The sequence below is a fragment of the Myxocyprinus asiaticus genome, chromosome 28 (assembly GCF_019703515.2).
Source record: "Myxocyprinus asiaticus isolate MX2 ecotype Aquarium Trade chromosome 28, UBuf_Myxa_2, whole genome shotgun sequence".
In the NCBI taxonomy this organism is placed as follows: domain Eukaryota; kingdom Metazoa; phylum Chordata; class Actinopteri; order Cypriniformes; family Catostomidae; genus Myxocyprinus; species Myxocyprinus asiaticus.
The window spans coordinates 8,795,783-8,822,554 of NC_059371.1; the positions used below are offsets into that span (position 1 = coordinate 8,795,783).

The 26,772-nt window shown below is 38.5% G+C and overlaps 1 long non-coding RNA gene across 1 annotated transcript; it reads right to left on the reverse strand.

The window, feature by feature from the left end:
• Positions 1–1,031: 1,031 nt before the first annotated feature.
• Positions 1,032–14,408, reverse strand: LOC127419152 (uncharacterized). Its single transcript, XR_007893614.1, has 3 exons — positions 13,849–14,408; positions 4,894–4,969; positions 1,032–4,159 (listed from the first exon to the last, which is right to left on the reverse strand). It is a non-coding gene; the product is annotated as an uncharacterized LOC127419152 (long non-coding RNA).
• Between the last annotated feature and the right edge of the window lie 12,364 nt (positions 14,409–26,772).

Below are 26,772 nucleotides of genomic sequence, written 5' to 3' on the forward strand. Positions count from 1 at the left end.
TATAATAAAGTGCACATAATACATAAGCTACACGTATGTATTTTCTTATACACTAATTGAGTTTAAATAGATGCACAACTTGCATAATTTCATTAGTAAACCCAAATGACAATAGCAAAATCATACTGTTCATGTGTTATACTTGCTAAAGTTTATTTCCACTTGCTTCTTTCATCAAATAGCAATGCTAAATGTAAGTCAAATCAATCACTTACACCTTGAGTAAGAAACGGTATCTATAATATGTACACTCACTGACCACTTTATTAGGTACACCTACTTATTCAAGTGATTATCTAATCAGCCAATTGTCTGGCAGCAGTGTAATGCATAAAATCATGCAGATACAGGTCAGGGGATTATGTTAATGTTCACAGCAACCATAAAAATGTAGAAAATGTGATCTCAGTGATTTCGACTGTGTTATGATTGTTGATGCCAGATGGGCTGGTTTGAGAATTTCTGTAACTGCTGATCTCCTGGGATTTTTATGCACAACAATCTCTAGAGTTTACTCAGAATGGTGTCAAAAAGCATCCAATGAGAGGCAGTTCTGCAGACAGAAATGCCTTGTTGATGAGAAAAGTCAGCGGAGAATGGCCAGACTGGTTCGAGCTGACAAAACGTCTACGGATGGGATACAACAGCAGAAGACCACGTTGGGCACTTTATTAGGACCATAGTGTTCCTAATAAAGTGGTCGGTGAGTGTGTGTGTATATATATATATATATATATATATATATATATATATATATATATATATATATATATATATATAAAGTATATATATATATAAATCTAGGGGGGCAATGCCCACAAACACAACCCACCACACACACACACACACACACACAAACCCCATAGCCCCCCTTAGACCTGACCATGATGCAAAGGCTCGTAACCACTTTTAGAGTGATCATACTATATCAATATTTTACCCTCCATCCTCGGCCAACCACGACAAGAACCTTTAATATATTAACCAATACAAATGGAAAGAAAAAGGACAAAAACACCAAAGGCAAAGAGTGTTAATCAAAAATTTATTTTATATATAAAACAAAGTCACAAAAGTTCATGCCAACTTAAAAGCTAAATTATTGATTGAGCCATAAATCTGGGCACAGTAAATGTCATTTAATCTGATTTATCCTCTTCATGAAATCCTATTTCACAGCTTCTTAAGCTTGTATTAGAGACACATATGTTGTGCAGGTCTTCTTCAGTTATGCTAGGCATAGAGTTTGAGTTTAAACAGTATTTTAGCTGTTGCTCCAGGGATGCTTTGCCGCAAGCCAGCAGATAGTTGGTACCACAAGGAAGGCAATAGACTGTATAGTTATCACCTGAACAGGGTTTGATCCCTCCCACCAAACTATACAACCTACTACCTCACCCTGTCAAAGCACCAAAATGCAGTTTGTAACGATTTATTCGCTGCACTTGTTTTCAGGATTCCCATGAAAGCATGTCCTCACCAACGTTTAACCTCTGCCGTTACTAGTTATCGGAAGTCTTATTCATCTCCGTGAACCGGTTCTTTCGGGTGGTTTGTTTCAATGAACCGGTTCAAAAAAATAATTTAGCAGTTCTTTTACGCCCTCACCTAATGACATCACTAGTAAATAATTCTAACATCCTCGCGTCAATACACACTCAAACACATCCAAATAAGGCCAAATATAAGCACATATTCAGGTTCTTACCTTTCATTTAATTAATTATAATAATTAAATAATACGTGTGTTTTTTTGGCATCAGTGTTTAATTCAATGACCTTGCGCAATGAATATGACTGACAAACATTACTTACATCTAGGATAAGTTTCCAATATTACAGTTTTGCACTTAAAGCACCCAATACAGACAAACACAAAGATGTTCTGTGTGTCTAAAGAATATAAAGAGAATAAACCAGTCTTAATCAATTCACCCAAAACCATGATCCAGCTCATAACTTAAAATATAATGTGCATACACAATAGTAAAATTCATTTACATATCTCGACTGAACTTTTTTTACATGTTTTAATAAAAATGTTATTTAATAAAGCTTGTCGTAAGCATATTTCCAGTATGTTTTATTTGTTAGTAAAGAAATGTACATTTCACCCCCTCATTCAAATCCTGGGTACATGCATGCTCATAGTATCAGCAGCTTACTCATCGGTTTTTCAGACATGTCCAAAAGAGGCGGTTCTCAGTTTAGTGTACTGTTGACTCGAGAACTGTTGTTACCTGATTTCCGATCTTGTCAGGAATGCATTTCCCATATACAATGAAGTACAGTATAGTACGATGCATCGTTGGAGAAATGAACTAGCTAGTCAAGACTGTTTCCCAAAACCGTAGTAACTATGTCGCACATCCACCATTCCAACCACGCTGGTTCAACAACACAGAGCTGTCGTAAAGACGTTACGCAGATGGTGGAGTAATACGTTCCGTGAATATTAAATGATAATAGCTCATTTACACAGACACCAGAAAGTGGTAATGTGATAAAGTTGCTGAAGACAGGAAAGCTGCATGCACTGTGTAATGTGACAGATACATATGCCGCAATTGATGGTTTTCCCTCTACATCAGACTTCGGTGTTCCCCTGACGCACTTGAGCACATATGCACATGCGCACTCTTCAAAAACATATAAACAGCACTTATGTGTTAACATAAACACATAAAAGCCGTGTTCTTCGACAGAAACCATGTGTGATAAAGCGCTTTCTCTTAACAGCCTTTAATCCCTTAAATGGCTCCATTCATGATGGTTCAGAACGCCTCTTTCTGCAAAACCCCGGAATAAGACATTTTCTTAAATGCATGTCAACGTGGTCAAAGTGTTGACAGAATGAAGGATATATTTGGAATGAATGATATAGAAGCCTCAGTGAAATCAAATGATGTCCACCCAGCAAACTAGCAAGGAACTATGCTTCTAACCACAGGTAAAGAGCTTTAGTTCCAACCACACAACTGTGATGCTGTTTGCAAATGTTCATTGGAAATATGATTTCAGGAAACACCACATCGTTGGTAACCATGAAACTTTAGACCATAGTTGACTAATGATGCTTTTGGGAAAGGCACTCCTGAGCAGTTCATTGCACAGAAGAGTTAACAAAAGCAGATATCACCAATTCTAGGATTATATTACTCCCAGTTATCGGCTCATTTTCAATAGGACGGTCAGGTACGTCCGAGGGACAGGTAACTTGTGGATCTGTGTTGACTCGAGACCCAAACTGTTCCAACTAATTGAGTCCGATTTGGTGAACTGGTTCTGAACTGGTGAACTGAACCAGTTCACTGAAAAGAACCAGTTCGAAAGAAAGATTCGTTCATGAACTGGATATCACTATCTGTTAATGCATTTGAATCAACATGAAGCGAATTTCGCAACCCATTTTACTTCCATAATGTGAGGATTTCAGGGCAAAACTGGATCTTTAATGAGAAGAAAAAAAAAAACATTTATGGTATGACTTGATTTTATCCACTGAGAATTAACTGGATCATGAAAAGTGGGCATTACATATCACATTAGACCAGCACAGCTAGCTGGCCGTGGTCTCTGTATGATTGATGGTTGGAAGAAAAGAAGCTGAAAGATAAAAGTTGGGGGCTCTTCGGTATGTCCTGCCCCAAGTTCCTGTTTCAATAGGAAATATGTCAACACAGGAAAGAAAACTGCGCTTGTCAAGCGATTTCATAGGGCCTTTAATGAAAGATTACAAAGACAAGCATTATTTTTCTTTGGAATAACATGCACCAATAAATTGTTCACAAAAAGACTAGAAATGTGTATTAAGAAAGTAAATTGGGTCACTTTTGATTTCATGTTGACTCTAAATTCATACCAAAGAGCACGGACTGAGAGCCCCAGTGTGTTGCTGTAGGTTCATTTGCAGGCCGTATTATCCTTTCCAGCTTAGTGGATGACTGTGGTCACCTAGCAGGAAGTGTGTGAGATGGCTCTATTTAAAACAAGTCCATGTTGTTTGTGGATGATTTGGCTGTCGCCTTAGGAAAGACAGTAGATTGCATAGTTATCTCAGTGAGAGAGCACAGGGCTCAACAACTATTCAATCTACTACCTCAGCCCCAAGGACAGCAGAATAGATGTTAACTGGCCAAACTGCAGACTGCTAGAATTTCTGTGGAGAGAGAAAATTTGGTTAGCATAACCAACAACACTTTAATGATGTGCAGTAATTTGGAGCATGAGTGGTCTTGAATTGGTTCAAAATAAAAACACTTTGTCAGACTTTAAAATGTCTTGTTTTCTGAATTGATTTTCAGTGGATGTATGATGTCAGTTCCCCTCAAATTCATACAGGTGTCCTAGTAAAGTGACCACATGTGTAGTTCATCACATTAACTATTGACCTTACACAAAGTTTTACAATAAAAACACGTCACATTTTGTCTTCGGTTTTAAAATTTGAAACCAAACAAACACTTTTTGTGGAATATTTTGTTGGTTAAGTGCTATATTTCTTTAAAAAATATGCCACTTGGTTTAATATTTCATTGACTGCAATGACATTCATACATTTTCAAGTGTGCAAATATAAACGTAAACGGGGGGGTGGGGGCAGTGTATATGTTATGACATCAATTGCCTGAATTCAGTCACAGAATCCCATAAGCAGAATCTTTCTGTCACAGATCACAGTGCAGGGTTTTTCTGTGTTAGTTACAGAAAGAAAACATTTGACAGCTCAGCAAATGTGTTCTCCAGTCTTGAGTCAGCGATGCTTATTTGAGTCAGAAAGAACTACCGAACATGAAAGAGACTGTGGAGAACTGTGAGAGGAGTCGAACGTGTTGATCCAGGATGCAGGCTAAACGGGGAGCGCTAATTTTGAGAGCCAAAGAAATTACTCACTCATTCTAGCGAGGCTGGCATTGAATCATGAAGAGGAAAAAAAGTCTTGATCCTTCGCCAGGAACTCGTGCCCATTCTGCAAAAAAACGCAGCTTATTCCAACAAGACAACCTCGCTTCTGATGTAAATAGACGATGTAAAACATGGCTTCCCTCAGCTGCCTCCTGTAGCTTTAACAAAGCTGTGATTCTGCTATTACATGCAAGAAAATAGAGGGGAAACAAAATGGCGGCGTTTCGGCCATTTTAGGGTGCGAGTACTGTGCATTCCTTATAACCTCTGTGAGGTGTGCCTGAAAATCCATTCACACGTACACTAGAGGCTGTTTAGAAGAGTGAGGGTCTCACTCTCAGCACACTGAGGGACAACATCTGGCATCAGTACAACAACAAGAAAGCCAAGATTTGTCCTCAAGTCAATAGCGTTCTTTCACAAACAACAAAACTTACAGACTTGCTATAACTTCTAGATATTTGTTTCTATTAGCATGTAGCCTAAATGCTAAATTGAATTTAGAACACAGTGGAAACATCAGACCATGTGTCAGTGTTATCATCTGTTTGCATTACACTTACATGTAGCCTACATTCTGGGTTTGAGGACTGAAATGTTCATGTTTTGAAAAATGTCATGTTTCTTTGCACATGGAATATAGCCTTTCTTGAACAAACTTATTGTGTAATTTCCTGTCATGATCTTTACATGCTTAAAAGCTTCCCTGTGTTGTATTACACACATTTCAACTCAAGTTATTTTCCAGTGTTCAAACTCATCCTCTTTTAACACTGATAAACCAACTAAGTGGTACACTGACATGCACAATCATTTGAAAAATAACTATGAAAGCTGTTGTGTGGCATTAAGAGTTGGAGCATGTCTGTTATGCTTAAATAAACATGCAGATCTCTTCCAAAATTGACTTTCAGCAATTTGTTAACATACAAAAGTCCTCTTTGCTAATTACTATAGCATATACATGCTCTTAGTCGGCCAATTGGGGGGACAATGATTGAAAAGATTTGGCACAAGATGCTGTATGCTGGAACACAAGGGCTGAAAGTGGTATGGTATAGTATCAGCCTCAGAAGGCCCATGGACCTGTTACAGTCCGTTCACTGGTGGTCCGATGCATATTGTGCACAAAAAAAATCAAGTGCTTGAAATGTGCAATTTAATTTCTATTGGTTTCTTGATCAGTCCGCCTGAAAAACGAAGTCGTGCTTCCAATGAACGAGTTCTTACAATTAGCGCTTTTGGGAAATAATTTATACCTGGATAGCCAAAGTTTGCCAGATTGGTGGCATCAAATCTTTAAAAGATACTTTTTATTTGAGGTGCTTAGTCTTAAAATAACTGGATATCCATGAGCAGAACTGTTTATTTTAGTTTTTTTCTAAGTTAGTCAGTGAAATAATTAGTACTTATTACTTTGTGGTGGACAGAAATTTAAATAATAAAGCTTATACACCTTTCCCACAGCTGTTCAGGGTTTTTTGTACAACCATTCACGGAGTCTGATACAACATAATTTTTATTCATTTTTACACTTATTTTTCAACACCACATCTATTATTGTGGTAAAATCGATTTCAGATAAACTCTTCTATAAACTAAATCTAAAAAAAAGAACAAACTATGGTTGGTTTACAAATTAGATGGTCTCTTCCAACCTGGTCTAATGACAAGTCAATATAATAGTTCGAGATGGCGAAATCGTAAGAAATCATATTGGTTGGCTTGTACAAAACACACAACTTTTAATCCCATAGAGAACATTTTTTAAACCGAAGCCGAAACCTAAACATCTACCCCCTTACAAAACTCTAAACCAAACCATTTATTTAATAGGAAAATTACAGTGGAAATAAACTACAAAATTGGTGTTTGGAATGAGACAATGAAAGTATATTACATGTTATTGATATACATCAGTCATTTGTGTTGCACAGCCTAAATAAATACACAGATTGAGTAACAAACCATTGATTTTAATTTCTTTTTGCTGATTGGTTGGTCATAAAAGTCATACCTTTTCGTAAAATCTCAGTCATACGATTTCACCATCTTGTACTAATTATTAAAAGCTGTCATAAGACAATTGTATGTTGTCTAATTAAGCAGTTCATGGGCAGAATAACCTTGTCATTGCCATTAGTCAAAGGTCTGGCTTGGTCTGGAGACTATTTGTTGTATGACTTCACTGTGACTCAAAAATGGATTTGCTGACCTTTGAGAAGGGTTATATCTGGTCAAAACCATAATCTCTTCACCAAAATAACCGTAGCTATGTTTATAACTGTTTATTTCTTATCAGAAACGGTGTGTTTTTCAGCATGCTGTACAATTTTACAGTGTTATAATATTCAGAAAGGGCATCAACTTATCCATCAATTAAAAAATCAATCACAATTGTCTTACTATGGCATAATCAAAGAAAGAAAAATCACTTAGTTACCAGCTTTCGCCATGCAGATGATTTTTTTCTTCTTCTTTTTTTTTTTTTATTTTTTTTTTTTATTTTTTTTTTTTGTAATTCTCACAACATATGCCAGTGATTTTGTAGTACAGTCTGTGAACTATTTTAGAAGAAGACAACATTTGATGCCTCACCCGCAAAAGAGGAAAATATGCTAATATGGTCTGACAGGTGCGGCATTTGGATCATTTTTAGATTATACAGGGAACTAGTCTGTCCTTCTGTTCCCCAATATGTCACAATCGCCTTGATGGAGACTAAGCCGTGCTTTGCCAGATATTTAAGCCCATTTTAGCACCAATTTAATATTTTTCATATGTAAATTACCTCTTTGGTAAATTTTAAATATGTAATGCAAATCCATATGGATGCTAGTCACAAATTAGACACGACTGCCCTATTTTTTTATGACATGAGTGTTTAAGAGAGAATGAAGGATTATCTGTTGCTTTCACTTTTGGCAGTGTGGGTGGGATATAATATGGAATCTTATAAGATACTGGACTATAAAATAGATGTATCAGGAATTTTCAAATAGTCTTTTGATGAATTTATGAGTTGGACAAGGTCTAGCAACATGTTTACTCATGTAATTGGCATCAGGACGCAGTTGGCACAATTGAGCCCAAAATATTACAAAACTGACTGTATTATATAGTATACCAAAGGAGACAGGGCATGTTCTCAAAAGCCAAATGTGCATAAAAAATATGATTAAATCCATATGTTACCAACAATACAGTTATCATACTGTAGGGGGCTTTCCAATTGGCGACTAAAATGTGACTTTAATTGCCTTCATGACAACAATGGAGGAATTCTTCACCAATAAAGAAAGATAATTTGTTTCATTCATCTTGGAATGGTCATAATGTTCAAAAATGGTCAAAATGCTCATAATAATGAAGTATGAGTAGGTGTGTCCACTGTTGACTGATAGTATATGTCATGTGCTGATGTGCTTTACCAATGTGGCCTTCAACGTAGCTAAGCAAGTCATACAAAAATTAGTTCTGTACTAGAGGCTGAAATGTTGGCGAGGTATGAGCTCACAAGTGATGAGAATGTGGATCTACAGCTGTAGATGTTAGAAGCCGTTAGATAATGCCATGATACTCTAATAAGCAAAATATGCAGTATAGCATACACAATTATTTGGTAAAACAGTCTATTTAAAATTGGATTGGAATACTATAGTAAGTACATTTATAATCAACATTTATCTTGCTTAATCCACCATCTTGGATAGATTTTTTTCACTGAGCTTGTCGCAATGTGTTATAGAATTGCCTTCCCCACAAAGGATATATGCAATGCTGCCTTAGAATTTGGGCAAAAGAAGGTATGTTTGAAGCACCTTTCTTTTCGAACAGCCCCCCGCACCCCCCCCCCCCCAGTGTCAGGAGCAAAACCTGTTTCTCACAGTAGCCATCAAGCAAATAAAATGAACATTTATCTTAAGACGATGACCCCCAAACATATACACAGAGTAGCTTGTGTATGCCAAATCACAAATTGCTCAAGCCCCTTCTGCTTCTCTCAATAAATGGCTGCCATTTTTAACAGCCTGCATTTGTTTAAGCACCACTAATGCCATACCTCCAGGCACAATCATAAACCAATCATTTTGTAGGTACAAAGGAACATCTTTCTGCTCCGACTTAATTAAACAAAGTAAAAAGAAGTAAACAAATCACATCTGACCAAGGCCTTCTATCTTACCAAGTGATTAAAGGACATAGCCATTAACCCTTGTGATCATCCAATCACAATAGGTAAACATACAAACCAGTTAGCCTGCCGAACGCCTACCTCAGTGTTTCGGTTGCAAAGACCATATGTGATTCTGATATTCTCTAAAGTCGAACAACAAAAATGCCCAGCGATAAGCTGGCATTAGATCCACCGGAATCGACGAAATGTCTGGCACAACCTCAGCGAATGAGAAATTGGCCGATTTGTACCTATTCTTGTTTGCATTGTAATTTTCTCCCCTCCTTTCTGTTTCCGAGTCTCTGAGTATCATGCCAAGAAAGGGGCAGTGCCTGTATGCCAGGCTGAATTTCAATGAAAGGAGAAGGGGGAGCTGGGCAGAGCATTGAAGAGTGGGGGATGTAGGCAGAGTTAAAGGCCACAATTAAAAAAAATACAAAATAACGGAACTTGAGACAATGGCTCTGTGCTGTTTTAATTTAATGTAGGAGGGGAGCTTCCCCACTGAAAATCCCTTTGACTTTCATATAACAGAAAATTTGCCTTCATACCAAAATGCAATCACATTAAAAAAAATAAATAAATAAATTTAGACAACTTGTGAAATTTTCTCAAAAGATTTTCTTCCAAAGAGCACCTTGCGAGTTTCAGTTGAAGCCAGGAAATCTGACCAAAGGAGTTAACATGGTCAATATCACAATTTTGTTCTCATTTTTTTGGTGAATGAGAAAGAAAATTATGAGGAACGGTATGAACAAAAACAAGATGAACAGTACATTGTGCATTTTTTGTTATCTTTCATGATGCTATCTTCTCATCTAATCTTTTGTTTGTACAGCTGTAGATCATCATTCTCATCACTGGTGAGCTCATACCTCACCAACATTTCAGCTTCTAGTACAGAACTAATTTTTGTACAACTTGCTTAGCTACGTTGAAGGTCACATTGGTAAAGCACAACAGAACATGACTTAAACTATCAGTCAACAGTGGACACACCTACTCATACTTAATTATAATGAGCATTTTTTAGCAAATATAAGTTCTACATAAATAATACACAAACATAGTAGCAGTATAACTCAAAGACTATTCATAGTTTAGGTCATCTACACACTAGAGTTTATAATATGTCAGAGAATGCTGCAAATCCATTAATGTCAATGAGGATGGTACTGCAAGGATGTAGAGGAAAAATGCCATGTTTTGTGAAAGTGAGGCTGCATCATGCAACATAATGTTGAACAAACTTTTGTTGCAGCACACTTTGATGTACACTGCCAGTCAAAATTTTGGACACACCTACACATTCTTTATTATTACGATTATTAACAATTTAGAATAATGGTACAGTCATCAAAATTTAATGAAATAGCACAAATGGAATTATGGAAATTTTGTAGTGTTCAAAACTTGTTAAACACATTAATACTACAATATCTTACATTATTTTTTATTAAATATAACTCTTAACTATTAAAAGCAGTCACTCTTTGTCTAGATTACAGCTCTGCAAACTCTGGGAATTCCCTCACCCAACTTCATGAGGTGTATGAGATGCTTTTAAACAATATTTTAGGATTTCCCATATATTCTGTTAACTTTTTGACTACTTTCCCTTTACTTTCTGTTACAACTGGTTAAAGAAAAATATGAAGGAAAAAAAAATTACATTTTTGGTAACAAATTGGTATGTAGACACAATTAATATTCGTCTACAAAATGATTAAGCATTCAAGCATAAACGTTTAGATCAAAGAGTTTGTCATGAGAAACATGAATTCAGTCAAGTGTTTCCATATGTTTGACTGGTAATGTGTAATGCATTAATATGAATAATTTTACACTATGTAGCTCATTAACGCTGAACGGTTTTACAGCAAAACTCCACCACGACCTTTCTGTTAGTTGTGCTTCAGTTTTCCTGCGTCATTGCTCTCAATTATTCCTTCCACACATCTCTGTCGCTGCTCAAAAGAGTTAAGCTATTGAAAGCCGTAACTCTTCAAATATGTCATTAATCATTCTGCTTATGATCCCTTGTCATCAACATACACCAAAGAGGACGCCCATGAAGCAAAAATAGCGGTCCCCGAAAAACAGGAAGTTGGGTTTGGCTTAACCTTGGTTGACTCTGTCACGTGGTCTCTAGAGAGCCTGCTGTTACTCATCGAAACTCAACGATAAGGATTTTGCCTTGCCTTGTTTATACAAAGACCTTGCAGATTAGACTTAGATCTCTGCCCCGTCTGGGCCCATAATGTAACTAATAGGCTCCGAACATATGCTGCATGTCTGCACATTTGCACGCAAACGGCAGTGTTTTCTCACTTGATGTGAATTTTTAGAGTGCTACTCAACTATACCACTTTCATCATAACAAAATAAAAAAATAAAAAATAAAAATAATAATAATAAAACAAAATATTACATTTTACTGTAGTTGCATCATTATATTCTCTCAATAGTCTAGCATTAAGTTTGGATCATACATTAGATCTAATATACATTAAAATTATTCTTGTTCTAAAACACTTTTTATTATTTTCTCTCATTATTCAATAAATACTTTATGATAGGGTTGTATACATTAACAGTAGTTAATAATTAACATGAACTAACAATGGACAATACTTTTACAGCATGTTATAATCTTGGTTAATGTTAATTTCTATATATAATATACATTTTCAACATTAAAAGTTATATGTTTTAACACTAAATTAACTTAAATGAACTAAAAATAAAAAAATAGTAGGCTATATTATTTGAATGCATATACATTAATAAATGAAATTAATACATTAATTTATAAAATTAATAAAATTTCATGTTAACTTATGCATTAACTAATATTAATGTATAGAACATTATTGCAAAGTGTTACTCAATATTTAACTATTAAGTAGATTGTAGTATACATATGCAGTAAAATGCAAGTATTTTTAGGGTTCTTTATGTCCTAAAACTTCCTTCCTGCTCGCTAATGTGGCGTCTGAGCTCAGAGTGCATCTAATTGTCAGTGTTACAGTAAATGTAGGAGGCAGCCAAGCTGTATGGGAAAGGAAAAAAGAGATGGAGAGAGCAAGAGAGAGAGAGAGAACATGAACCTACATGATAAGTTCATCTGAGGAGAAGGGGGGGGGGGGGGGCTCTCATTTTCTCCCTCCCTCACTCTATTTTTTTCCTGTTGCCATCTTTCTCTGTCTCTGAGCAAAATAAACATGTATATGCAAACTTTTGTCCCTCTTTGCAGAGTCTTCACTGACTTCACTGTAAAAATCAGCAAATTACCTGTCCTTACCTTCTGCTGATGAAAAATAAAGCACAAAAAAAAGAAACCTTATCCAAAAAAATACTCTCTAGCTAAAACAACATGCATCAGCACATCATGTTATTTCAACCTAACACCATAATTTTTCATGGCTTTTCCACTTTTGTTTGCATGCAGGGAACAAATATATTATAGGGATAGGGATTTATTTAAAAGAGTTTGTATTAAAAATCATTTTAATCCAAACAGAAAAACCCCTTTTAGTAAAATACACTTCGTACAGTAGTGCACAAACACGTGGCATGTCGACGCCATCTTGAGAGCTTTTCTTTGTAACATTATTTTAAAATGTGCATTGGATTGATATAAATTAATTTATGCATTTTCATTTTCAGTGTTCAAATGGTTTCATTTAGTCTGTGTTACGTTGCCTTGTAATATAAAAATCTAGTTTCATCTTCATTCTCTAAAAAAAAAAAAGCAGAGCTTCACAATTAAATTGCACAAAATAACAAATGCTCAAAATCTTTGTTAAAGTTAACGTATAAAAATGCATCATGCTGATGGATTTTAACTGCCTTTTAATGTTACAATGAACTAAAATTTAGTCTTTAATGAGTGCACTATAACATACTACAAATTAGAATATGTCTCCTTGTCTAAAATATCTATCTTTGTCGTATTCAATCTGTATTATATTATGTTGCATTTTGCTTTCCTTCTCAATCAGTTAATTCGCTAATAGTTAACATTTTCCTTCCCAAAATAGCTGCCCCCATTTTCTTTTGGCCTTCATCTAATGTGTACTTTTGTTTGCAATTTTATGCTTTCCTAAATGTACAATTTATACACCACTGCTGAGCCTTCATTGGTACTTACTTATTAAACTTTTAGATATAAAACAAAAGAAGCAGTGATCATATGGCTAGTCGACTGAGTAAATTCTTTTTTTTTTGTTGTTTGTTTGTTTTTTTTGTCCAGAAAACTGCAAGGATGTACAACAAATTTTTAAAGGTTTTAGGACAGACTTAAGGGCCATTTTAACTGCAGGCCATTCACAAACAGTACTGTCAGATCCAAGTTAATTTGCCTTCAAAAGCATCAAGGTAGCAGCCAACACCATATATATGTTCAAACCTTCAAACTCATTCAAATCCTCAAACAAATTCAAACTGTAAAATGCACAGAACAACCCAATAGTAATGGAACACATCCACCATTTCAAATGCACACTTACCGAATCGACAAAATAACTTAAAGAAATAGCATTAAATTGAAAAAGATCGATCAAATCTACATCAAAAGTCATTTGTCCAAAGTTGTTTAGTGTTGTAGAAATGGCGGAATCTGAAGCGGACACGTTTACATGAGGAAGACAAGCAGAGCAGTGGGGCGAAAATCGACACAGATGCTGTAAGAAAACTGCTTTAAAAGGTGAAAACAAATTATATGCGGGATATTAAAAAGTATGAAAGGAAGAAAAAATGAATACCTGCAAGCAAGAAGCTTGAACATCAAAAACTACAAGAAGGTAGGGTCATGGCAGCAGGAGGAGGAGAAGAGTATAACGCCTATGTCAGAGAAAGAGACCCAGAATTGTGCTACTACCGAACATGCTCTTCCATGGGGTTGTGGCTGAAGAAAGAGCTCATACAGCGGCCTCCGCTTCACCCGCCTCACTACAAGCCCTTTCTCCCTGCCCACTTTGGCAAAGGATGCGAAGTAAAAGACAGAAACTGAGAGAGAGGAGGAGAAAGAAAGGGACTTTGAGTGGCAGTAAAAGGAGAGATCAAGAAAAGAGAGTTCACCATGCAAAAAAATAGTGAAGTGGTCAAAAAGGACAGTTAACTGAATGTAGCATGCTAAACATGACATGCACAATCTTTATATATGTTTTTATAGGCATGCAAGAGGGTAAACCGCTCTTTCCCTGCCACAGTTTCTCCCAGCAGATAGTCTGGAAAATATGGGTCAGACTTGATTACCTACAGGAAAACTTTCTTAATCAACCAAGTGAGTCGCAACAGAAGTGGCAAGAACAGGTCTCAGAACAGGTCAATACTTACGTGATTTTTGTGCCCTTTAGCCAAAGCATGTGACTAACCCCTTTAGCTATTAGTCAATGCTCTCTGTGGTTTCGATGAATATAAATAGCCCCCCCCACCCCCCCACCCCCCCAAAAAAAGAGGTACGAGAGGACGAAGAGTTGATTCTGCTTGCCACTGAGAATGCAACGATTGCTTTTGTTAGCATTTGGCATCTGTCCCAGGTAGTTTGAGCTTGCCAGTTATAGTCCCTGCTAATCATTACACACATCCAGAGGCTGTTTTGCCACTGCCTGCATTTTGGATTTCTTTATCAAGGAAAGATGACATGAGAATTCTGTAGTACTTCCTCAAAGAGCCTTCAGACATACACTACGCTTTGTAGATCACATTTGCCTGGCTGATTCAATTGATTTTGTGACTCACAACTCTTGCTTGACATAATTATCCAAGTAACACTTTGCACGCAGTCATACAGTGGAGAGTAACAAAGAAACATGCATTCAAATAAGCAGAGGTGAAATTATTGCAAGTTTGCAAGGCTCTCTCAGTTCCTTAAGTTCCTTACCATGAAAGAGGAAGTGACTAAAATGTGTCGTTACAGTGCCGAATTTCGCATTGTCCTTTTCCTGGTGCAAGAATGTTATAATGTAAAACAAGGATACACTTTATTGTACGCAGATGGCATCGTGTCAAGCAAATCCACATTTCTCCAGCTTGCCCCGTCTGCTTGCAGGCAGTGTCCTAGGCAGCCCAGTCCGTGATGTCATTGTTCCTTTGTTATTGATGCATTTACATATTTCTCATTTGGTGAACTCCCTGAACTATTCACTTCCTAGTACATCTGTTCCCTGTTCGACCCTCACAGAGTGAAAAAAAGAAAAAAAAAAATTTTTTTAAATCTTTTTGAATGGCACTATGCCAAAGTAGGGGATTGTAAAAGCAGAAGGAAATCCTTGATGCAAACAGTTCCATAGTTGCAGACGCTACAAAGATTTATTCCGTGCTTTTCCCTCCCTCTGCTACAAATTTGCTCCCTGTGTCTCTTCCTGTCGAAGTGAGGGGAGGCTGTAAAAGTTTCAGCTGTGCCGGCAGAGCCTCTCACTTGGAAACAGTTCAAAACAGCATTGCTTGCTTCCAAAAGCCAGCCTGCTTGCCAGCCGGGTGAGTTTGAAAAGGCCATGCTACACTCCGCCCATGAGAGAGAGAGAGAGATAGGTCAAAGCTACGCACCATGGCTCAGCCCCTCCCACCCTGCCTTACTTGGCAGTGCTGCTTTTTTCCATGTTTTGGATGGGGGGAATCTAGGTCAGACCCCATGTGCCTGTCCTGGGACAGATCAGAGCACCTTTTCATGTGTGTGAGGTGTACAGCTCTCACTCTGCACTCACCATTTCCTGCACATGCCATCTTGTCATCTAAAAGCAGGACCCTGGCTGCTTTCTAAAAAGGGTCCGGTTACTCGAGGACAGTAAAGTGTACCTTTCAATAGACACTCGGCCAACCTGCACATGTGGTTTCAAAGACGTATCTGTACACTTATGTTGTATGTAATGCATGTGCCCGGAAATGTACAGATTAGGCATGCTGTGATGCCTGTGCTGATTGTTTTTTCTGCGTGTTTGTTTTGGGTCTGTGACCCTGGAGTCATCTCACTTTCCAACCTGAACTGTTAACTTTGGCTTGGTACACTCTGCAGGTGTTAGGTTTGCGTTTAAAATACACAACATTGCTAAAACATGACTGACAGCAGCTCTAAGTAGCTGACTGTCACTAATTGAAATATCTTTGTTTCATATCCACCTGCAGAGTCTGCTAAGAACACGTTCCCAACAAATACTTCTCCAGGAAGCTGTCATGTGAACTCCATACCTAGTTCCTCTGTTTACCATATCTTGCATGTTACAACATGTTTGTGTTTTCCTTTTCACTTTTATCCCCAGATATCAAAGTTTTTCTGCAAACATGACACTCTGAGTGGAACGTTGTGCTCTGAGAAACATCCACCTTGTATGTATTTCTCCTATGACATATTTTTTGAAGTATGAAACTGCTAAGTGGTCCTAAGTGCCATGCTGAAAGCTCTGCTGGAGTGCTTGAGAGAGTGATGTGGTCCTCGCTCTTCTTGGTGAGTGTGGTGGAAGTATATTATAATTAGTGGGGTAAAGCCTACCAGCTTGATGAATGCCTAGAATAACCTTACGAACCAATCATTTAAAATGTAAATGGCGGGCAGCACAGGACTGTCAAATTACAGTACAGCCTGTTCTTAACAAACTCAGACAGCGATGATGTAGCTATTAATGTAGCATTACATGGTGTAGCATGTTCAACAGTTTACATGTAATGCTTATTAGCCATTTTCAGCCTTTCCCTGCTGGAAAACTGGTTGCTATGTTTTTTTTTTAAATGTGGCATCTTGTTTCAAGCTGTTCAAAGCCATCTTGGAACAGCAACAAACCAGTTACCAGTTGGTCAAGCAGCTAATGACCAGCTTGGATCAGCTTAGACCAGCTAGAAACTGGCTGCCATGTTCCAAAACACAGCTACCAGCTGAAACTGGATTTTCTTGTAGGGTCACCACTTTTATTTATAGGGTCAGCAGTCATGTTTCCATCCAAGTAACAAATTAACCAGCCTATGGTCTTCATAAATAAACCCTATCTTTGGTCTTCTCGGTCATTTTTGATGGAAAGAGCAAAGGCGTAACTTTTTTTTAAAAAATTTATGGTGATGATGATGATGATGATGATACAATTTCCTCTTCCCTGAAGTAATAACAATAAAATGATGCACTTCTTTTGAGATTTTATACTATTTTTATCTTATTTAAATGTACATTTCTCAATTTTACCATTAATTTGCATATGCAAATAAGCAAATTTATGAAACTTTAGTACAGTAAAAACCTACACTTCTATAAGCTGAAACAGTGTTCTATGCAGCCACCTACTGTGTAGTCTGATTGCTTGTTGTAACCTAATTTTATATTTTATCACAAGTTATGTATTTGGATATATATTTAGACATTTTAAGACCATTATTTGTCAAGGTTTATCATTTTAAAATTTATTTGAAATATCAGTTTTTGCAGTTAACAGAAATGAACTGCAGAATTGGGAAAATTAAATGAGAGTATAAAACAGAAGAGTTAGAGTAAACATTTTACAATATCAAACTTTCTGTAGTAAAAATTTATTTTGCAAATATTTTCAAGTCAGTGAGGTGACCAGCAAAAATGAACAATAAATACATAAAAAAGAACAAACAGTAAACAATAACAACAGTAAGAACAGTAAATAATGATACAATATCTTTATGCACCTGGCCCAGATGAGGAAAGTAGTTGTTCAGTAAATAGCATCCGGTTCTGGGGGTCCAGACGTGGAGTGGCCAGTCGGATCGGGCACTGTCACCACGTCCAGGGTCTTCCATACTACCATCAACCCCAGTTTGGTGCCGTTTGGTGCGTGTTCTGCCTTGTGGGGGTGTTGTGGGTCAGTGGTTAAGGCTCTGGGTTACTAACCAGAAGGTTGGAGGTTCAAGCCCCAGCACCACCAAGATGTCACTGTTGGGCCCTTGACCCTATCTGCTCCAGGGGTGCCATATCATGGCTGACCCTGCACTCATGAAAAGAATTTCACTGTATATATGCAAAATGTGTGATAAATAAGTATTATTATAAAATTAATTATTGTCTCACCCCCTCATTTCTGAGTGTGTGTGTTTAGCATTGTGGCTGATTTATTGGTTTTATTTGACAAATAATAATAATATAAAAAAAACTCTGTGTTATAGTCTCACCAGTTCATTTTGTGTGTAAGTGTGTGTGTATGAGTATGTTTTGCACTCTGGATGTTTTATAGTCTCACCCTTTATTTTCTGTTTGTGTTTTTTCTGCATTGTGGCTGATTTATTAAGACATCATGCATACCTCATGACAGGGACTTCCCTACATAGTAGGATAAATTACGTATCAAGCATAAAACAAATCAGTTGACTGCTGAGATGTAAATAAAAAGATAATTACAAAAAGATATGGTTTGTCTGTTATTTCCATGCAGTGTCTGGTATTTGTATATGATTAATGACAGTTCTGTTGCTGTAATTGCAGAAGAGCTATACATCTTCACCTGCCAATAATCTACTTTCTGCCTCATTATATGATTGGAATCCACATGAGATTATTAAAACTCACTGCTATAACAACTCGATTATGATTGGAAGTAAAATATATACAAGACAATGTTTATTTTATAATGTTTATTATTCTGTATTTAGGCGCTAATGCTAATGGCTAATGATATTGGTACAATGATACATGGTCTTGTAAAATGATTCATATAACGTCCTGGTTACTTTCGTAACCTCCGTTCCCTGATGGAGGGAACAAGATGTTGTGTCAATGTAGTGACACTAGGGGTTGCCCTTGGGAGCCCCAAACACCTCTGATCTTTGAGAAAAGGCCAATGGGACCGCAGAATACATCATATGGTCTTACCAAGTTTTGTCAGAAGTAAGTCATGTGGAGAAGTCCCGTGGTAGGTCCTACCCGAGGGGGGAGGAACTCTGCAGACACGGTGACCGGGGCAGAGGAACCACTGCCCAAGCAAGACGCAGTTTACCAACAGGGAAACCATTTTGCGGAAGATACATCACTCAGGGTTACCTACGGGGAACCAGCGCATGTGGAGCACCTACCCCAGTACAGGGCCTAGTTAGCACATGTACTGAGCCGGCAGCGAGTTTCTCCGCAAACCCGCCTGCCACAGGGCTAAGGAGGAAGGTCATCCAGGGTCCACAACTTTGTGAACATGACTGGGGTTCAAAGCGCACATCTTCACCTCGTGGAGGGGAAAGGTGCTATGCGCAAGCGGTACACCCGGCCAGCTGTCCCGGAACTTACCTGCTTGTACCTGACAACACAAGGTGTTGGGTGTTGCCCAGCCCGCTGCTCTGCAGATGTCTGCTAAAAAGGCGCCATTGGTCAGGGTCCAGGAGGCCGCCACACTCCTAGTAGAGTGGGTTCATAGCCCCAAGGGTGGTGGCATGTCCTGGGCGTGATATGCCATCGTGATGGCGTTAATGACCCAGGAGGCGATCCTCTGTTCGGAGACAGCACTCCCTTTCCACTGTCCACCAAAGCAGAGAAAGAGCTGCTCGGAGATTCTAAAGCTCTGAGTGCGATCCAAATAGATGCGTAAAGCAACCATCGGACACAGCAACACCAAGGCTGGGTCTGCCTCCTCCTGGGGCAGCGCTTGCAGGTTCACCACCTGCTCCCTAAACGGGGTCGTGGGAACCTTGGGCACATAGCTCAGTCGGGGTCTCAGGATCATGTGAGAGTAGCCCGGACAGAAATCTAGGCACGTTTCGCTGACAGAGAACGCCTGCAGGTCCCCTACCCTCTTGTTGGAAGTGAGCGCAGTCAGGAGTTCCTTTAGCTCAACTGACTCCAGGCGCTCAAATGGAGCTCCCCGTAGGCCCCGAAGGACCACAGAGATGTCCCACGAGGGGATGAGGCGCAATCTGGGGGGATTCAACTTCCTAGCGCCTCTCAGGAACCTGATGATCAAGTCGTGCTTCCTCAAATACTTACCGTCTACTGCATCGTGATGTGCCGTTATAGCGGCAACATACACCTTCTAGGTGGAAGAGGACAGCTGCCCCTCCAGCCTCTCCTGCAGGAAGGAAGCATGATCCAACTGTGCATCTCTGGGGGCCTTCGCGTCAGGAAGAACACCACTTAGCGAACAGACGCCACTTCAAGCCATACAAGTGTCTCGTAGAGGGAGCCCTGGCCTGAGTTATTGTGTCTACCACTGCAGGTAGTAGGCACTTAGGTCTTCCACGTCCCTTCAAGGGCCAGACATGGAGGTTCCAGAGGTCTGGTTGCGGGTGCCAGATGGTACCCCGTCCCTGAGAAAGAAGGTTCTTCCTCAAGGGAATTAACTAGGGAGGGGCTGTCAAGAGGAGCGTGAGGTCTGAGAACCAAGTCTGGGTGGGCCAGAAGGGTGCTGCTAGGATGACCTGCTCCTTGTCCTCCCTGACCTTGCACAACGTCTGTGCAAGTAGGCTCACTGGGAGGAAAGCATACTTGCGCAGCCCCAGCTGTGTGCCAGTGCATCTGTGCCGAGGGGAGCCTCGGTCATGGAATACCAGAGCGGGCAGTGGGAGGATTCCCGGGAAGCGAACAGGTCTAGCTGTGCTTGACCGAATCGACTCCAAATCAGCTGGACCACCTGGGGGTGGAATCTCCACTCTCCCCTGAGCGTGACTTGCCATGACAGCACGTCCGCTGCGCTGTTGAGGTTGCCAAGGATGTGAGTGGCCCGCAATGACTTGAGCCGCTGCTGACTCCAGAGGAGGACAATCTCCGCACGTAAGGCAGCGGCGTTCTCGCCCTTCACCGAGGTGAAGTGGATGCTGCTGAACCTGGGTGGGTGCCTGACGAACTGAATCGCATAGCCAAGTCGGATGGTCCGTGTCAGCCATCGAGACGGGTTGAAGAGCGCAAGCCACGCGTACAAACTCTGGGCAAGATGTAGCTATAAATGTAGCATTACATGGTGTAGCATGTTCAACAGTTTCAACAGTTCAACAGTTTATATGTAATGCTTATTAGCCTCGCGGTGGGGCGGAGCCTGAGGCGCCACGTCGAGGGGGCTCTAGCCCCGAATCCGTGGCCGTGCTGAGTCTTGGAACATAGAAGCACTTACCTGGCTCCTGATACCCACCATAGCGCTGGCCCACCATTTGACTTAGAAAAACTACACACCACAGCAACTCACAGATCGGGCAACCAGCTGGACCTCATCTTTACATGTAACTGTACCAACTCAAATATTCTTGTTACTCCTTTACATGTCTCTGATCACTACTTTTTTCAATTCAACATGACCCTCCCATCATCATTAAAACAGACTCCACCTTTGGTGTCCTTTCGCCATAACCTCTGTTCCCTTTCACCCTCTCGCCTTTCCACTACTGTCTCTACCTCTCTTCCTACACAAAATGTATTTACCATGCATAATGTAAACACTGCCACAGACACACTAAGCTCTACTTTAACAACCTGTCTAGACAACATCTGTCCTATCTCCTCTAGGCCAGCTCGTGCTACACCACCCAGCCCCTGGCTGTTTGATGTCCTTCGTGAACATCGGACTGACCTCAGGGCAGCTGAGAGGAGATGGCAGAAATCTAAAGATCCAGCAGATCTAGGTAAATATCAGTCTCTGCTTGCAATTTTTTCAGATAATGTTAAATCTGCAAAAACCTCCTATTACCAGAACAAGATCAACAGCACCACAGACACTCGCAGCTTGTTTAGAACATTCAACACACTTCTCTGCCCTCCCCCTCCACCACCAGACACATCACTGACAGCAGATGTCCGAGGCGGGGAGCTGCTGGGGTGGCTTTTCCCTCTAACGAAGGAAAAACTGTGACTGCAACGTTGCCATGGTCATGCTCTCGCAGTGAGAACATGACCCATCCACGAACAATGTCTCCGCGTGGGCAGCGCCCAAGCACGTAAGACCATGATCGTGGCCATCGGAAGCGGAGAGGTAATGACCGCAACCAGGAAATACACACAAACGGAAAGGCATCTTTAAAAAGACGCTCCCCGTTAATGCCACTCTTTTAGAAGGGAAAATATACTCTTTCAGTAGGAAGAATATAATCTTTTAGCTGCTGAAGTGCCCAGGGGCGTTCTCTGCTCTTCACCAGTGCAAGAGGGGGAGAAGCCGCTGTAATGCACCGTAAATCCAACAGCTTTTCGAGGTGAATGGAACGGCAGAGGATTCAGCTCACTGAACACAACTGCTCGGCTCCGAAGAGAAAATCTGAATGAGTGGTTGCAAGCCAGCTCCTTTTATACCCATATGTCCGGGGAGTGGCATGCAAATTCCACTCGCCAATTCCCATTGGCCTTTTCTCAAAGATCAGAGGTGTTTGGGGCACCCAAGGGCGACCCCTAGTGTCACTACATCGACACAACTTTGAGTGAGTGACAGATAGGGAACTAAGAGTTTTAAAATTATCATCCTCAAATTTGACTAAGAAACACAATGGAGCTAAGACAGTTTTGAGGCTATGTATCAACAAGGTCAGTGTCATATATTATTTCATATAAATATTTATGGGGAAAAAAATAGATGATCACTTTACAATAAATTTGAGCTTTTCTAAAAAAAATAAATAAAAAGAAATTCATTACTTTTTATTAATTTTTCCTTTTTAACAACAAACTTCCAAGTGCCTCCTTTCAAAAGAGACCAAAATTATGCCTGTAATACAATGTGGGGATGAACTACAAACATTTTATTTTGAGTATGTCCTTTTAGGCTTGTGCTCAAAACAAGGGGGTGTTCAGAAACACGTTAAATTATATTTGACAGATTAAAAAACAGTGTTATATAATGATTTTCCATTCGTTTTCAATGGTCGGTCAATTTTGATCGCAAAGACCAAAGATGTCATTTTTTTTCTTTTCTTTTTCTGACCACTTAGACTTATTGAATCATGCCCAAATTCTTATTTTTGTTTGTTTAGATAGCAAGTTGAGGAAAGTCACCAAATCTTGCAACTCTGAGATAAAGGAAACCATTTCTTATTAAAGCAGCAAAAGTAATTTCACTCAAAAATGACCGAAGACCACAGGAGGGTTAAATTAATGCCCAAAATGGAAATATCACAAAAAGTAGCATATCCATTCTTTGTGTTTAAGAAAAAGAAATTGTCACTTTTTAGGAAATTGCTGCAATATAGAAATGAAAACTGAAGTTGATTGGGAAATGTTCCTAACCATATTGGAACTTGCATCACCTGCGTGAGTCCCACAGCTTAGCATTTTAGCAATTATGCTAACCTACTTTAATTAAAATGTTAATTGAAGAAACCAAGAAACAATAGTTTTAATTTGTGTAACCGAAAGGTGAACTACCACATTGCATGCATTTAACCATGCAAATAATCAGAATCACTTGAAAACATTGCAGCTTACCTGTGAATACATGCCTTCTTAGCATGCTAGCAGATGAAACTACCACAAGCCTGGCAGGTTCAACTCAGGATACTGTTTTAATACCTGGTTTTAATAACCTGTTTGGTCAAACTAATTTATTATAAAATGGCCTGTCTTTCAAGACATAAATACATGCTGAGTAAGAGTTTGAGTCAGGCTCAATAGTGTCTCTGTACAAACAACATAGCAGCCGATTGTGATGCTTATGGACAATTACTCATCAACAAAGGCCCCACCTGTAACACACCAGTCAAGTCAGGACACATGTGTCTCGCTCTCTCTAACCCAGATTCTCAGAGGGAGAGACAATGCCTGGAGAGACAGCCATATCAAAACACACCACCTTCACCCAAGGGCTCTGTGTTGCTGCAACGCTGAAATACTGTCATGATGTTGTAAATCTTTGTGTTGTTTTGAAACCTGCCAAGCACACCCTGTAAAGGTGGTAAGATGCTAGGCAAGTTTAGAGTTGCTATAAATGTAACAACATGTAACAAAGGAGTGACATTAATACGGTACCCTGATAGCAAACCGACATAGAATCAACGTAGAATCGATGTCTCGCAGCATCAAAACGATGTTGATCTCCGACGTTGAGTCCACATCTTTTTGCTCATCGAAGTCACGTTGAATCTACTTCATTTACGCCACTGAAAACTAACAGAAAATTGATCTAATTGGTTTGCATACCTGACGTTGATACGATGGTGATTTCAGTTGGGTGAAACGACGTCAAAAAATCAACACAGTTTCAATGTATAATCGATCTAAATGGTTTGCTAACCTCATGTTGAAACAACGTTGATTTCAATTGGGTGAAACGATCCACATATTTTCTAATTTTGTTTTTAAAATCCCAAATACTTAAAACATTTATAAATCAGCTTATATACAGTATATAAAGTATATCTTTATTAAACACACAGCACATTCAGATACTCATTGTTTTATTTATACAAAATATATATTTACATCTACGTAATTCTTTGGAGTTAACTTTTTCTACAGTATATAAATCTTAATACTTAACAGCCAATTATAGAAAAAATGCCTTCACACTGTTGCATTCACAAATGGATGTATAATAATAAATTGCAGGTTAATTTAAAGGTAGTGCCAATTTTACATATTGTAAAAGTTAGTTCATCAATAAAATTAAAATGCTGTCATCATACACACACCCTCATGATGTTCTGAAACTTAGACATTTTTATTCTGTGAAACACAAAAGGAGATATAAGGCAGAACATTTGTTACTGACATTTTGTCACCATTTTCTTTCATTGCATCTTTTCTATTTAAGTGAGTGGTTGACTGAAATTCAGTATTGCAATATCTTCTTTTGTGTTTCACAAAGGGTTGGGAGTGTTACTTTTGAAATGTATTCCGCTACAGATTACAAAATACATGATTTAAAATGTAAATGGTAACGTATTTCTTTAGATTACTCAAGGTCAGTAACGTATTCTAAATACTTTGGATTACTTCTTCAGTACTGGTAGATTTTTTCACTTGTTTTGACTATAAAACTCTGCCAGTACAGTAAGACAAAATAAACATGTTCAAAATACATTCTCTGAAAAACCTAAATATCTTATGCAGTGTTGTTTCTAAAACAAGATGAATCAAATTGATCTTGTTTTAAGGATTTTTAGATATTTTTACAGGAAAACAATACAAAAATGATTATCAAGAATACGATTTTTGCTCTAATATCAAAGGTCTTACTAGAAAAAAGAAATTATGGTCCAACATGAATTTTCTTGATAAAAAATATGATCGTGCCTGGTAACATGTGCATGTAAAATGGCTAGAAATAGCATTTTAGCTAAGCATAAAGCTGGCAATTTACACATGATTTATTTCTATTTCTTCTGCTCCAAACTTATTTCAAACTTACTTCTCTGTCTGCTCGTATGAATGTAACACATCATAAGAAAGTGTTTCACCCCTGTTCAAATGCACTTTGGATCACATCATTTATATATATATATATATATATATATATAGTAATGTTTTCCATCTGAAAGGACTAAATATTAAATGAAACAAATGACAATAAATTGCAAAGTAATCTCTTCAGTAATCAAAATACTTTTTGAATGTAACTGTATTCTAATTACCAATGATTTTAATTATAACTGCAGTGGAATACAGTTACTTATATTTTGTATTTTAAATACGTATTCCCATTACATGTATTCTGTTACTCCCCAACCCTGCCAATTGATTCTCCCAACTCAGTGAGGTACCCACTGAGAATAATGTTGAAAAAGCCTTAATAATTGGTGATTCTATTGTAAGGAACGAGGAAATAGAGACTCCAGCCACCATTGGTAAATGCATTTCTGGGGCTCGAGCGTCTGATATCAAATCAAATTTACAAGTGAAATTGCAAATTTTCTATCAGATCTAGTTGTTAATTTAGAGCTTTAATTGTTGGTGACTTCAACAATAACATAGATAATGAAAATGACACATTGGGATTAGCATTTATCGATATTCTCAACTCTCTTGGAGTCAGACAAAATGTGACAGGACCAACTCGTAGCCATAATCATATGCTAGAATTCATTCTGTCATATGGAATTGATGTTGATACTATAGAAATTCTACCGTGGAGCGATGACATCTCAGCTCATTACCTTGTATCTTGTATGCTGTGATCAGCTAATAACACTCAATCTACACCACGCTATCATTCAGGTAGAACTATTCTTTCGACCACTAAAGATAGCTTCACTAATAATCTTCCAGAATCGTCTCACATACTCAGTAAGCCAAAAGTCTAGAAGAACTTGATGTAATAACAGAAAATATGAATACACTCTTCACTCTTCTCTAGCACTCTTGTTAGTGTCACCCCCCTTCGATTAAAGAAAAAGAAAAAAAAAAGCCCTGCACCATGGTACAGTGATCACACTCATGCTCTCAAGAGAGCAGCTCCGAAAATGGAGCGCAAGTGGAAGAATACAAAATCAGAGGTATTTTGCGGCGCATGGAAGGATAGTGTCTTTAGATACAGACAGGCACTAAAATCTGCCAGGTCAGCATATTTAAGCAAACTCATAGAAAATAACCACAACAATCCTAGGTGTTTATTCACTAATGTGGCTAAATTGGTTAGGAATAAAGAATTGACTGAACCAGATATTCCATCACAGCACAATAGTAATGACTTCATGAATTTCTTTACTGATAATATTTAAATAATCAGAAATAAAATTGGAACTATGCAATCAACTGTCACAGAAGAGCTAACAAATCTTATCAAAAAATCAAAAGCCACAACATGTACATATGTGAGATCCAATACCAACTAAGCTCTTAAAAGAGGTGT